Here is a 12,549-nt window from a genome sequence, read left to right as displayed (position 1 = left end):
TTTGTCCCATGGGGTGTCTCCCCACTTTTCAAATGTGTATGTGTGTGTGTGTGTGTGTGTGTGTGTGTGTGTGTGTGTGTGTGTGTGTGTGTGTGTGTGTGTGTGTGTGTGTTTCAGGAGAATAAGGAAGTAAAAATGGAGCGAGAATCATGGTCATTCAATTTAGTTGGCTAATGGAGTGATGGTCTGGTAATCCAGTCTATCAGAACAAATCATCAAATCGCTCAAAAAGCGAATTGGAAATCAAATCAAATGCTTTTACAGGCCAGAAACAGCAATGCACATCTGTATGCCAGCTAAGCAAATTGGAAGGCATGCAACATCACGACGTCTGCAAAAACACGAATGCTTCGAAAAACCTTTTGACACAGACATGTTGATGCAATTTTGTGCACTGCACCTACAGTATACATCAGTATATATGAAAACATCAGTATGTATAAAACCTTGTGTACCTGAATAACGACATTACCCATCAAAAGACACAACAGCTGATGACACATAGCTATTATTACATGGCAATCACAGAAACACTTTAATAACTGGCAAGATAAGCTGTCATTGCACGGCAGCAAATCTTCTCCACTAAACCTACATTGGAGCAAAGCAAATAGTGTAAGAACCATTGTGCATTCCTGGACCTGTACTGATTCATGTAAATGATTGATCATCCAGACTTCAGAGGGGGTTGGGGTGAAGATTAGAAGAGGAAATAGATTTGCACCATACTGCATATACATATTATACCATACATACACACACAAATATACAGTACACACACACGCAGATTTCTATCTTACTACGAAGGGATATGCCATTAGCCCCCGAAAGAGTCTTTTCATCCTTCTGGAAAGCAGAAGTGTCAAAATAATGATGAAAAACGTATTATCAATGTGTCTGTCTTTGTGGAAGTGCTATCTACACACACATACACACACACACACACACACGTTTGTTTCTGTGAATTGTGGGGACTTGCCATAGACTTCTATTACTTTTATACCGACCAAACGATATTTTCTATCCCTTAACCCATCCCTAACCCTAAACCTACCCCTTACAGAAAACATGTTTGCATTGTTACACTTTCAGGGGACTTGCCATAGACTTCTATTACTTTTATACCGACCAAACGATATTTTCTATCCCTTAACCCATCCCTAACCCTAAACCTACCCCTTACAGAAAACATGTTTGCATTGTTACACTTTCAGATAAACATCATTTACTATTTGTAATCATTTTTTCCCTTGTGGGGACCGCAGGCCAGTCCCCACAATGTCAAAAATTTCAGGTTTTACTATCCTTGTTGGGACATTGTGGGAAGTACACACACACACACTTAAACATGAAAAAATAATAAATTACTAACTACTAAATACATTATAGCAATTACACAATTAAATAAAAATATAAATGAAGTAATATATTTAAATGAAATGACATATCTTGTATAATAACATTAAAAAAAAAATATATATATATATACAGGGCCTAAAATTAACACTCGCCAAGCGCCAAATGTGAGTAAAAATCAGCGTTGGCGAGTCGATGGAACAGTGTAAGTCGCCAGTTGGCAGGTACAACTTTTACGAATTATAACAATGCAATGAAGTAAAAACAACAGCCAGTTTTTAAAGAGATTCGCTGTTTCTGACATAAGTGAACAAAATAATATTTGCCAAAGACAAGATCATCGTGATTAGCTGTTCTGTCATAAGCGACAAGAGTGAATCGAGTAATAGAACAAATGGGCTGATAAGGTCAGAGCAGTGTGATGGCCAGCTTGCCCCTAGACACGGTTCTAATAACTTTTACCTGAGAAGATTTTTCTGCTTCATTTCGGAAGATTATCTTTTCCTTTCTTTATTCTTCATAACCCGAGAATGCGGCGACACATACCTGGGGTTATGCCGCCTAATCGGTGCAGTGAAGTATAGTTTGAAAGGCTGCGCGTTCGGCTGTAAACATACGCTGAGCCCCGCTTCACACAGCTCACCAGTAGCGCTTCAAAACACACAATTATGTCAAAATGCGCGGTTTTGGCAAGTTACCTTGTAAACGTAGTCTTAAATGAGTTGTAAAGTCTTAAATTACAGTAAAAAGTTGGGAGAAAATCGGATGTGTGTCAAATCCTCGTCGTATGCATCAGGTTTTAAAGAGACAGCGCTGATTTTAAAGTGAAACCTGCTTAAGTCTGTCGTTGGTGTAAATCAAAGAACAAAAAAAAGAGAAATCCTTGGACTGTTCTAGTCACTGATTAACTTTTATAGCTTGAATAAAGATTAATATGTATAGTTTATGCATATATAATATAGTTTATGTGAAGATTGTTTTAAAATCCTTTAAATTAAAAGTTGTTATATATTTCAGAGCCTATTAAATGTTAAAAAATTATGACTTTCAATTATACTGTAATGTTGAATGGCTATAATTAAAATAAAATTGAGGGAAAATGCACCAGCAGGACAAATTAAAAATTTGTAAAAAAATTTTGTCATTGTAGTAGTAATAACTGTTTCATGGCCGGTAAAAAACTAATTTTGGCCGGTAAACACCCATTTTTAATCTTTAAAGAATGTTTCTTCTTGGTTATGCGAACGTTGGGAACATTCCATTTTATCATTTTGAAATAATATCAAGAACAATATAGTTTTTTTAAATGTTGAAAATGGCCAGCTTTTTGAATGTATTAAGAACGTTTCCTCTTGGTTATGTGAACGTTAGAGAAAAGTTTCATTCTATCCTTTTGAAAATGTTATGAATGTTACATTTGAATGTTCATGTTTATGTTTAAAACACTCATTTTTTTATATTTAAAGAATGTTTCTTCTTGGTCATGCAAACATTAGAGGAACATTCCATTTTATTATTTTGAGAACATAGTGAGAACAATATCTTTTGAATGTATTAAGAACATTTCCTCTTGGTTATCTGAACGTTGAAGGAACATTTCATTCTATCTTTTTCAAAATGTTTTTTAGTTTAAACTATTGTTATTACTGAATAACGTTACTGAACGTTGTTCTGAGCAATATAGTTCACCCAAAAATGAAAATTCTGTCATTAATTACTCACCCTCATGTCGTTCCAAACCTGTAAGACCTTCGTTCATCTTCGGAACACAAATTAAGATATTTTTTATGCATTCCGAGAGCTCTCTGACCCTCCCATAGACAGCAAAGATCCTAACGCGATCAAGGCTCAGAAACATAGCAAGGAGATCGTTAAAATAATCCATGTGACATCAGTGGTTCAACTGTAATTTTACAAAGCTACGAAAATACTTTTTGTGCACAAAGAAAACAAAAATAATGACTTTATATGTAATGACGCTGTTTACATTGTTTACGCTTTGATTTGAACCTAAACAACGTACCTGCGTACATATGTTGCAAACGTTCTTTTTACGTATGTGATACTCTCCAAAATGGCACTATAGGGTGACGTGGAGGAGACGAATTGTTGCATAAAGTCGTTATTTTAGTTTTCTTTGCGCACAAAAAGTATTCTCGTAGCTTCATAAAATTACGGTTGAACCACTGATGTCACATGGATTATTTTAACGATCTCCTTGCTACGTTTCTGGACCTTCATCGTGTAAGGATCCTTGCAGTATATGGGAGGGTCTGAGAGCTCTCGGAATGCATCAAAAATATCTTAATTTGTGTTCCGAAGATGAAAGAAGGTCTTACGGGTTTGGAACGACATGAGGGTGAGTAATTAATGATGACAGAATTTTCATTTTTGGATGATCAATTCCTTTAAGCAAATATTGACATCAACATATGAACATTCAGAGAACATTGTTCTATCAACTTCACAAGAACATATATCAAATATCAATATTATTAGAACATACCATCTTAAGAATGTTTTGTTGTAACATTTACATAGCCTTTAGAAAACGTTAAGTGAAAGATATAGGAATATTTCCTGTTAGCCGGGATGCATTAAAATGCCTGTAACCACTTGTAAATGGTTCCACTTGTGAAAGAGTATATTAATAATAAACAAAACTTTTGGACCCTATTTACACATTAATTACTTGTGATTGGATGGCTAGAAATTATATTAATACTAAGTGTAAACACTTTCCTAGTGGGCAGAATCAGCTTCTTACAACATGAGATCACCATATGTTACACATAAAACCGCCCTGTGATGTGGTTCAACACGGTATTGGCATTGCGATCATTTAGCAATCACGTACAACAGGCTTCATTTATTAGCCGTCATTGATTTTGTCATTGTTGTTGTCACGGTGAGATGAAAGCACCCAGAACGCGCTGGTCTTGAAGGCAGTGAGATTTCAGCAGGCAGGTGCTATAGGGACCATGAGGCCCAAATTCAAACGCAATATTACAGAACAAACTTTCTCCAACCGATACTCGGATTGATCCCATGGCACAGTTTACAACCTACTGAAGTGGATCAGAGACCTGTAAATAAAAAAATTTAAGATTTCAGTCATATTTCAGAAGTGTGCTTACAAAACAATATCAAAGCAGCTGCCTAGGAGAAATCTCTGACACAGCCTGACTTTGAATGCATTGCACATTGCCATACTCGAATGTTCATATATGTATAGAAACGCACACACAGATATAAAGTCTATAAGTCATATATCTTGTATGCATAAAAGTGGAGCTCAATGAATGATAATACATGAGATAGGGATTCCAGCTGCGAAAGAGAGTGTTCAAATACCTTCTAGTGCTTCTGCCATCAGCTCAAGGTCGGCCCAAATCAGCCATAGATTGCTTCATATCACTGCCATTGAATCTTCAAGCACTAGCTGCTTCCATCTTATCAAAAAGGTCGGAAGATTTATTATTTTACCCTTCCTTGGTGACCAAATGGTGATTTTTTTTTCCATTGAAACTCTATTTTAGCCCAAGAAAGATCTTTGTGTTTGGTTTAAAAGGCTTTTAATATTCAGTATTTTGCCCAATTTATACTTCAGACTGGAACGGGATGTGCAAAAATGGAGAGATGAAAGCTGTCAAGCCTTACTTAAAGGCTCAATCATGACAAAATGTTAAAAGACCAGCTGTTTCCAGAAGCCCAAGAAGTAAGAAAGAAAGAAAAGTAGAACTGGTTGCTTAAATGGTGGATTTAACACCAAAGAGAAACCAATTGGTTAGAACTAATGCAAATGTAACATCACCTAATTAGTCTTGTAGATGTATCACAAACTTTGGGTCTAAGGAAGGATTTTAAGTGTTGCAATATTTAGCTTTAGCATGCATGATACTCTAAATCTACCAAACTGAAATGTATTTTACAGTGCACATGGGTTTGAGAAGGAATGAACCGACTTTATTTTTACTTTAGTCAAGTAGACTTTTGAGTGCTAATTTGCATTTGTATTTTTCTGCAGACCTCCTGGGTTCCTAGCTAATGATAGCTAACTGAAAGCTTACAAGAAGCTCGTGTATAATCGCAAATCAGGTTTGAACTGAAAAAAATAAATTACAAAGATACAAGGACTTGTAAAGCTGAGTCGACTAGGTAAATGTCAACAGCATGTAATTGAAGGCTACCACAATACAGGTTAACAAGATAAAAGTACAAAAATACAAATATACCTGTCAAACCATGGATGGGACATACCAAAGGGGCAGTTTGGTTGTGTGCAATATTTTAATGTAATTTCAATAAATTTTTCAGGTTTTCAAAAAAAAAAAAAAAAAAAAAAAAAAGTTTTGGAAAATATGTCTCTCTCTCTCTCTTTATATTTTAAATCACAAATATATTTTTGTTAAAATAAAAAATGATAAGATCAAGATTAAGACTACCAACAAAAATGCTTTTAAAAAAAAAACCATGGCATAAAGGCCAGAAAGCAAAATTGTACACTGTGTTTTTTTTTTGGCTAAATAAATATCAATGTCCTGTACCGCATTATATAACTCTGTGGTTCTTTAGAAAAACTATTAATGTATTGCCACTTTAAAGAAACCAATATGCAGATCAGGAAAGCCTGTGTAACATCAATAACCAAAGATCAATACACACAACTCATTTTCTCGACAGAGATGCTGAACCGAAGCTGCTTTGAAGAACCTTTACTTTTAAGAGTGGAAGGAGGCGGTTTGGTTTTCCCCTTCTCCTCTGCTGCACAGCAAGAGCCAGCTGACTGTTATAAATACAGCATTCTAATGGTAACTTTATGATGTTGCCTGTGTGAGTCTACGACCCTCCGGGGGCCACTTGCCTCCAGCCCTTCTCCTCCTTACCCTTCTTACCACTTTCTCTCTCTCCCCCTTCCTTTCGTCTGTGGATTTACAGCCAGCGTGTAGAAAGACGGGGGCAGTAAATTTTCCTCTTGCGTTGAATAATTCATAGCGAGGCCTATAACACATAAATAACAGATGAGGACTCTGGTTTAGGAGATAAAAGCTGGAAAAGTGTCGGGCTAATTGTCCATGATGGCCATGTAATAGTGAAATATTTGATTGTGGGGTTTTTTTGGTGAGGGGGACACATAAACGTGTACATATGTCCACATATGTGAGTCTGACAGGCATGCTCGTGAATATATATGAACGTGTGTGTATATATATTTGCAAAGCTTCATATTGATTCTACCCTGGGGCCAGAGAGCGAAATAATGTTTTGCGGTTTATAAAAAAAGAAAAATAAATTGAATTGTCTCTCACACAACTTTCAAAGACTTCTGTTGTGGCGTAAATAGATTTGTTACAAGCTTGCCCTGGACCTCATGGATGTTTCTGTCTTGTAAATGTTTTGTCCAGCAGTCTGTACAGCAGTTCAAATTATAAATGGCATTAAACAAGGTCATTAGCACAGTAAAAAGGCCACAAAAAGCATGCGGTTCACCTAAATTGTCCATTTTCATTAGCTCATCATGAAATCTAGCTGTATCATAGCATGACCTTTGAACTTTGTCTCTCCTAATGTGGTTTAAATGCAGTTATCACTGAAAAAACTTTAAAGCGTGGCTGTACTGGAACCATAGATTGTCTTCCATTTCACCTCCGGCATCCCTTGAGGAAAACAACGACAGAGAGAAAGACTGAGAGCTTCTGGCTCAAAGCCAGGCTCCCCTGTGAGGGCAAGGAGGGCAGGACGTAAGGAGGGAAAGATCTGCAACAACAATAGATTCTTATCTGACTCCCACCATTGCCCTGAAAAACACCACGAGCAACATGTCCACCAAGATAAATAAAGGAGAAAAAGCCACGCGCCGGGCCTACAGATCGATCCCGGATTCTGGAGCCCTGCTCTAACCTTTCTCACTGATAAGGCGACCGTGAAGGTCACGAGCGGCTGCGCTGAGGAATGGGCCTTCCAGCCCGCTCACACCCGCTCTGGGGACCGTCCTGCAGATTGACAGGAATGGAGCCGCCCACTTGACGAAACAACGTCTGTCAGCTTGACCTTTTTTGTAATGCATCGGAGGTCAAAAGTCAGAATATTCTCTGTCTTCAACTGAGTATCACTGTCTCGTTTCTGCTCAGGCGCTCAGGGGGAGCGTCAAAAGAGCAAAACTGAAATTGTGTTTACTTTTAGACGTAGCTCTTGCAAACGTTTCTACATATAATGTACTTGTAGATTTCCATCTCTCTTAAGCATCCTCATGCATATACAGTTGTGCTTATAGGTGTACATACCCATCTTTTTGCATCAGTTCTGTATGTTCAGCATATAAAAAAAAATAGGAAGTAAAAACAAAAAAATAAAATAATAAGAACTGTTATTAAATTGATTAATTTTATATTTTAATTCCACCACCAGTAGAATCCAAAAGATGTTTAGTATTTAAAAATATGGATCATAAATCTGAAAGAATAAGATGTTTACATAATTAAAAATATATAACATTATAATAGTCTCTTACACTTACCAATGCTGCATTAAAAAACTGTAAAAACAATCATGATGTTATGAAATATTATAACAATTTAGAATAACTGTTTTATATTTTAATATATTTCAAAATGTAATTTATTCCTGTGAAGCAAAGCTGAATTGTCAGCATCATTACTGCAGTCTTCAGTGTCACATGATCCTTCAGAAATCATTCTAATATGCTGATTTATAATCAATGTTGGAAACAGTTGTGCTGCTTAATATTTTTTTGAGACCTGTTATACTTTTTTCAGGATTCTTAATAAAAAGTTAAGAAAGTGATAAACAAAAAAAAGTTTAAAAGAACATTTATTCAAAATAGAAATGCTGTGTTACAATATACACTACTTTTCAAAAGTTTGGGGACAGTCAATGCATTTTTTCTTTCTTTTTCTTAAAGAAATTAATACTTTTATTGAATCCAAAAGATGTTTAGTATTTAAAAATATGGATCATAAATCTGAAAGAATAAGATGTTTACATAATTAAAAATATATAACATTATAATAGTCTCTTACACTTACCAATGCTGCATTAAAAAACTGTAAAAACAATCATGATGTTATGAAATATTATAACAATTTAGAATAACTGTTTTATATTTTAATATATTTCAAAATGTAATTTATTCCTGTGAAGCAAAGCTGAATTGTCAGCATCATTACTGCAGTCTTCAGTGTCACATGATCCTTCAGAAATCATTCTAATATGCTGATTTATAATCAATGTTGGAAACAGTTGTGCTGCTTAATATTTTTTTGAGACCTGTTATACTTTTTTCAGGATTCTTAATAAAAAGTTAAGAAAGTGATAAACAAAAAAAAAGTTTAAAAGGACATTTATTCAAAATAGAAATGCTGTGTTACAATATACACTACTATTCAAAAGTTTGGGGTCAGTCAATGCATTTTTTCTTTCTTTTTCTTAAAGAAATTAATACTTTTATTCAGCAAGGATGTGTTAAATGGATAAATAGTGATACCAAAGGCTTGTATTGTTAGAAAAGATTTCTATTTTGAATAAATGCTGTACTTTTTAACATTTTATTCATCAAAGAATCAAAGAAAAAGGTATCACAGGTTCCAAAAAATATGCAGTCTTCAGTGTCACATGATCCTTCAGAAATCATTCTAATATGCTGATTTATAATCAATGTTGGAAACAGTTGTGCTGCTTAATATTTTTTTGAGACCTGTTATACTTTTTTCAGGATTCTTAATAAAAAGTTAAGAAAGTGATAAACAAAAAAAAAGTTTAAAAGGACATTTATTCAAAATAGAAATGCTGTGTTACAATATACACTACTTTTCAAAAGTTTGGGGTCAGTCAATGCATTTTTTCTTTCTTTTTCTTAAAGAAATTAATACTTTTATTCAGCAAGGATGTGTTAAATGGATAAATAGTGATAGCAAAGGCTTGCATTGTTAGAAAAGATTTCTATTTTGAATAAATGCTGTACTTTTTAACATTTTATTCATCAAAGAATCAAAGAAAAAGGTATCACAGGTTCCAAAATATATTAAGCAGCACAACAGTTTCAACACTAATAATAGATCAGCATATTAGAATGATTTCTGAAGGATCATGTGACACTGAAGCCTGGAGTAATGGCTGTTGAAAATTCAGCGCTGCGTCACAGAAATAAATTCTATTTTAAAGTATATTAAAACGGGAAACCAATATTAGAAATTGTATGCATATTTGAATTGAGTTTATGCAAAGTATGCACAGAAAAAAAATTCTAGTGGACAACATGCAGATATTTGCCATGCAACACTTCAGGGCAGTACTTTTAAGTATAAAAGGAGAGCTTCACCATTAGAATAAAGGTAGTATGAAAGGCTAAATAAAACAAGCAAGTGAGGGACTGAAAAACAGAGATGGAAGAGAAACTCCCTGTCTCCCTGACCCACCTCAGCTGCGTAACCTTGAAGGAGCAGATAGCTAAATATATATATAAATAAATGAACAAGTGCATTTTTTCAGTAAACCAGATTAGACCTTATCTTGAATGAAGTGTTCCTATGTGTCAGCTAAGAAGCAGCTGATCAAGATAATGAGCTTTGTTTTTTTTCTTTTCTTTCTCCCTGCCTTCTCCTTTTGAGGTCTGGGAGGGGGGTTTATAAAGCACTCCTCTGTTTTCTCCTCTCTGGCCTGGCCTCTATATATATATATATAGTGCATTTCCAATAAAGACAAAAATATTAAACTAGAAGTTACATTTTTAGAAGGAATTTGCACAAGCAAAAGCACTGTGGGTAGTTGCCAGGGCGTTGCTTTGCAGCTGCTAAGGTGTTCTAGTGTTGTATTGTGGATGGTTCCCATGTAGTTGGTTGCTGAAAGCCCATCCTGAAGTTTTGATATCCCAGTCTCCGCATATGGCTCGTATTCCTCTGCAATAGTTTATAAAATAGATATTTTAGTCTGTTTTGTGTTTTTTATCTTGTGAATGAAAAGTACAGGGGTTGGGTTCAAAAAACGTTCTTAAGAATACAATTATGTTTAACTGTTACACTGGGAAAAAAAAGGTGTAGAAACAAATTTTACTCACAAATTACTAGCAAATTTCACAATTAATTACAAAGAAACCGTAACACATTGGATTAAAGTAGAAAGACAAACATACTAGGTTTTTTTCTATTAATTCTTATTCACAACTTCAGGGGGAAAATGTTGTTTTGTTGTGTTTATTAAATTTTTTTACTACCCAAAAATACTTCTTATGAGTTTTATTATTCTTAAGATTGTTCTTGAGACAAAACGTTATTTTTTTCTTTCTTTCTTTCTTTAATTGAATTGAATTGAATTGAATTGAATTCAAATTCTTGAAAATAATCTTCCTAAAAAATCATTATAAAAACAGTACTTCTTAAAGTTAGGTCCATCTTAGGTGTTAAAAATAAGAGGTTCTTAAGAAAATATTTGAGTACTTTGGATTTTTTTCAAGAATTTCTCTTAGGAACATTCTTAAGAACTTAGAGAACTTTCGGTCACATTTCATTTTAAGGTCCAATGTTTGCTATTAACAAACCATTAACTATGACTTTCGCCTCAATAATCTCCTAATTTGCAGCTTAATAAGAGTTAGTAAAATAGTTGTTAAATTTAGGTATTGGGAAGGATTAGGGATGTACAATATGGTCATGCAGAATATGTGCTTTATAATACACAGCCAATATATTAATAATAGACATAATAATATGTTAACAGTATGTTAATAATTGGCATAATAAGCAACTAGTTAATAGTGAGAATTGGTTCCTATACTGAAGTGTTACCGAACTTTCTTAACTTATTTCTTAAGATGATTTTTGTAAATCCAGCCACTGATCATTTAGAAAAAAAATAGCATACCTTGACAAGCAGTACAATTTGAAGCACCATTCTTGTCTGTTTAGTTTGGAAACAGTGCCTGAAAATGCAAAAAGAAAAGATGAAAGTCCAAGTTTGCAATAATACTGGAGAATGAGGCATTTTGGTGAGTTTGTTTTAGTGTTTGATCGGCGTTCTCATGTTTAATGGGGGAAAAGAAAATGTTTGTTTGTTTGTACAAGAGTATCCGTGCGTGGGCTTTTATTTCGGTGAAAGTCATGCGGCGTTCTGTGCGGATGAGCGTGAGGACACAAGCAAACAGAAGTTGGAGAGTAATTGGAAAAGACATCGGGTGGATATAAAGACGGATCGGGCCGCTATCTGGGCCTCCTCCCCCGAGCTTTAGTCTATTAACACTGCCACTCTTATCATCTGTGCTGCACCTGACAGGCCTTAATCACACTCTAATGGATTTAATTACCTTACACAGGTATCCTGCATACAAGCAAGCCTGCTGTCTACATGACTAAAGAGACGCAGACCAGGGAGCTGATACAGGTGGCTTTGGTGATAGGCTTGTATTGCGCTAAAAGGTCACGTCCTAAGGGCACGGGGTCATAAATACTGACCTGGGCAGCGTTTGTGGTTATATTCACACACATAATATGGGGTATATGGGAGATGACAGCGTAGATGTTTAAGTATAGTTAGTTGTATGGTGTGCGGATGCATTCCTCTAGGATTCAAAGATGGGAAGAACGTCAGAGTGTTATTCAGGCAAACATAACTTATATTTTAATGTGTTTATGCTATTCAGGCTGTTGGCTGCATAGTCTTTTATCTGCCACTTTAGACATTTGACACATATTGTGCAACTTCAGTGACGCTTCAGGCAGAAGAACCATAAAGCCTCTGTAAATATTTATATTAAAATGTCTGGATTTAATGCTTTTTATATTCAGACAATTCAGACGAAACAAACAGTATGTTTTGTCATATATCATAAGCTGTCACTTTTCTCGAAACCCTTAAAAGTATTTGTTTTTCTTTTTTGAGAAATCTACATTGTGCGAACCAAATGTATCCAGAAAAACAGTAAAGCTGAAATCTCTATAGAAGCCCATTTCCCCCTCAGAGTGGAAAAAATAAATGAATAAATAAATAAATAAACTGTGGGGGGAAAACTCAGTCACACTGAGAAATATTCCAAAATAAAGTCACATTTTTAAGATATAAGGTAACAATTTTAAGATATAAAGTTGCAATTGTGAGGGGAAAAAACTGTCTGATGGAAAATAAATCTTTGAACCTTATGTCACAATTACAAGAAATAAAGTCACAATTTTATATATATATATA

Source organism: Sinocyclocheilus grahami, unplaced genomic scaffold (assembly GCF_001515645.1).
Source record: "Sinocyclocheilus grahami isolate Dianchi unplaced genomic scaffold, SAMN03320097.WGS_v1.1 scaffold294.1, whole genome shotgun sequence".
Taxonomy (NCBI): domain Eukaryota; kingdom Metazoa; phylum Chordata; class Actinopteri; order Cypriniformes; family Cyprinidae; genus Sinocyclocheilus; species Sinocyclocheilus grahami.
Note: the sequence above shows the minus strand (reverse complement) of the source record.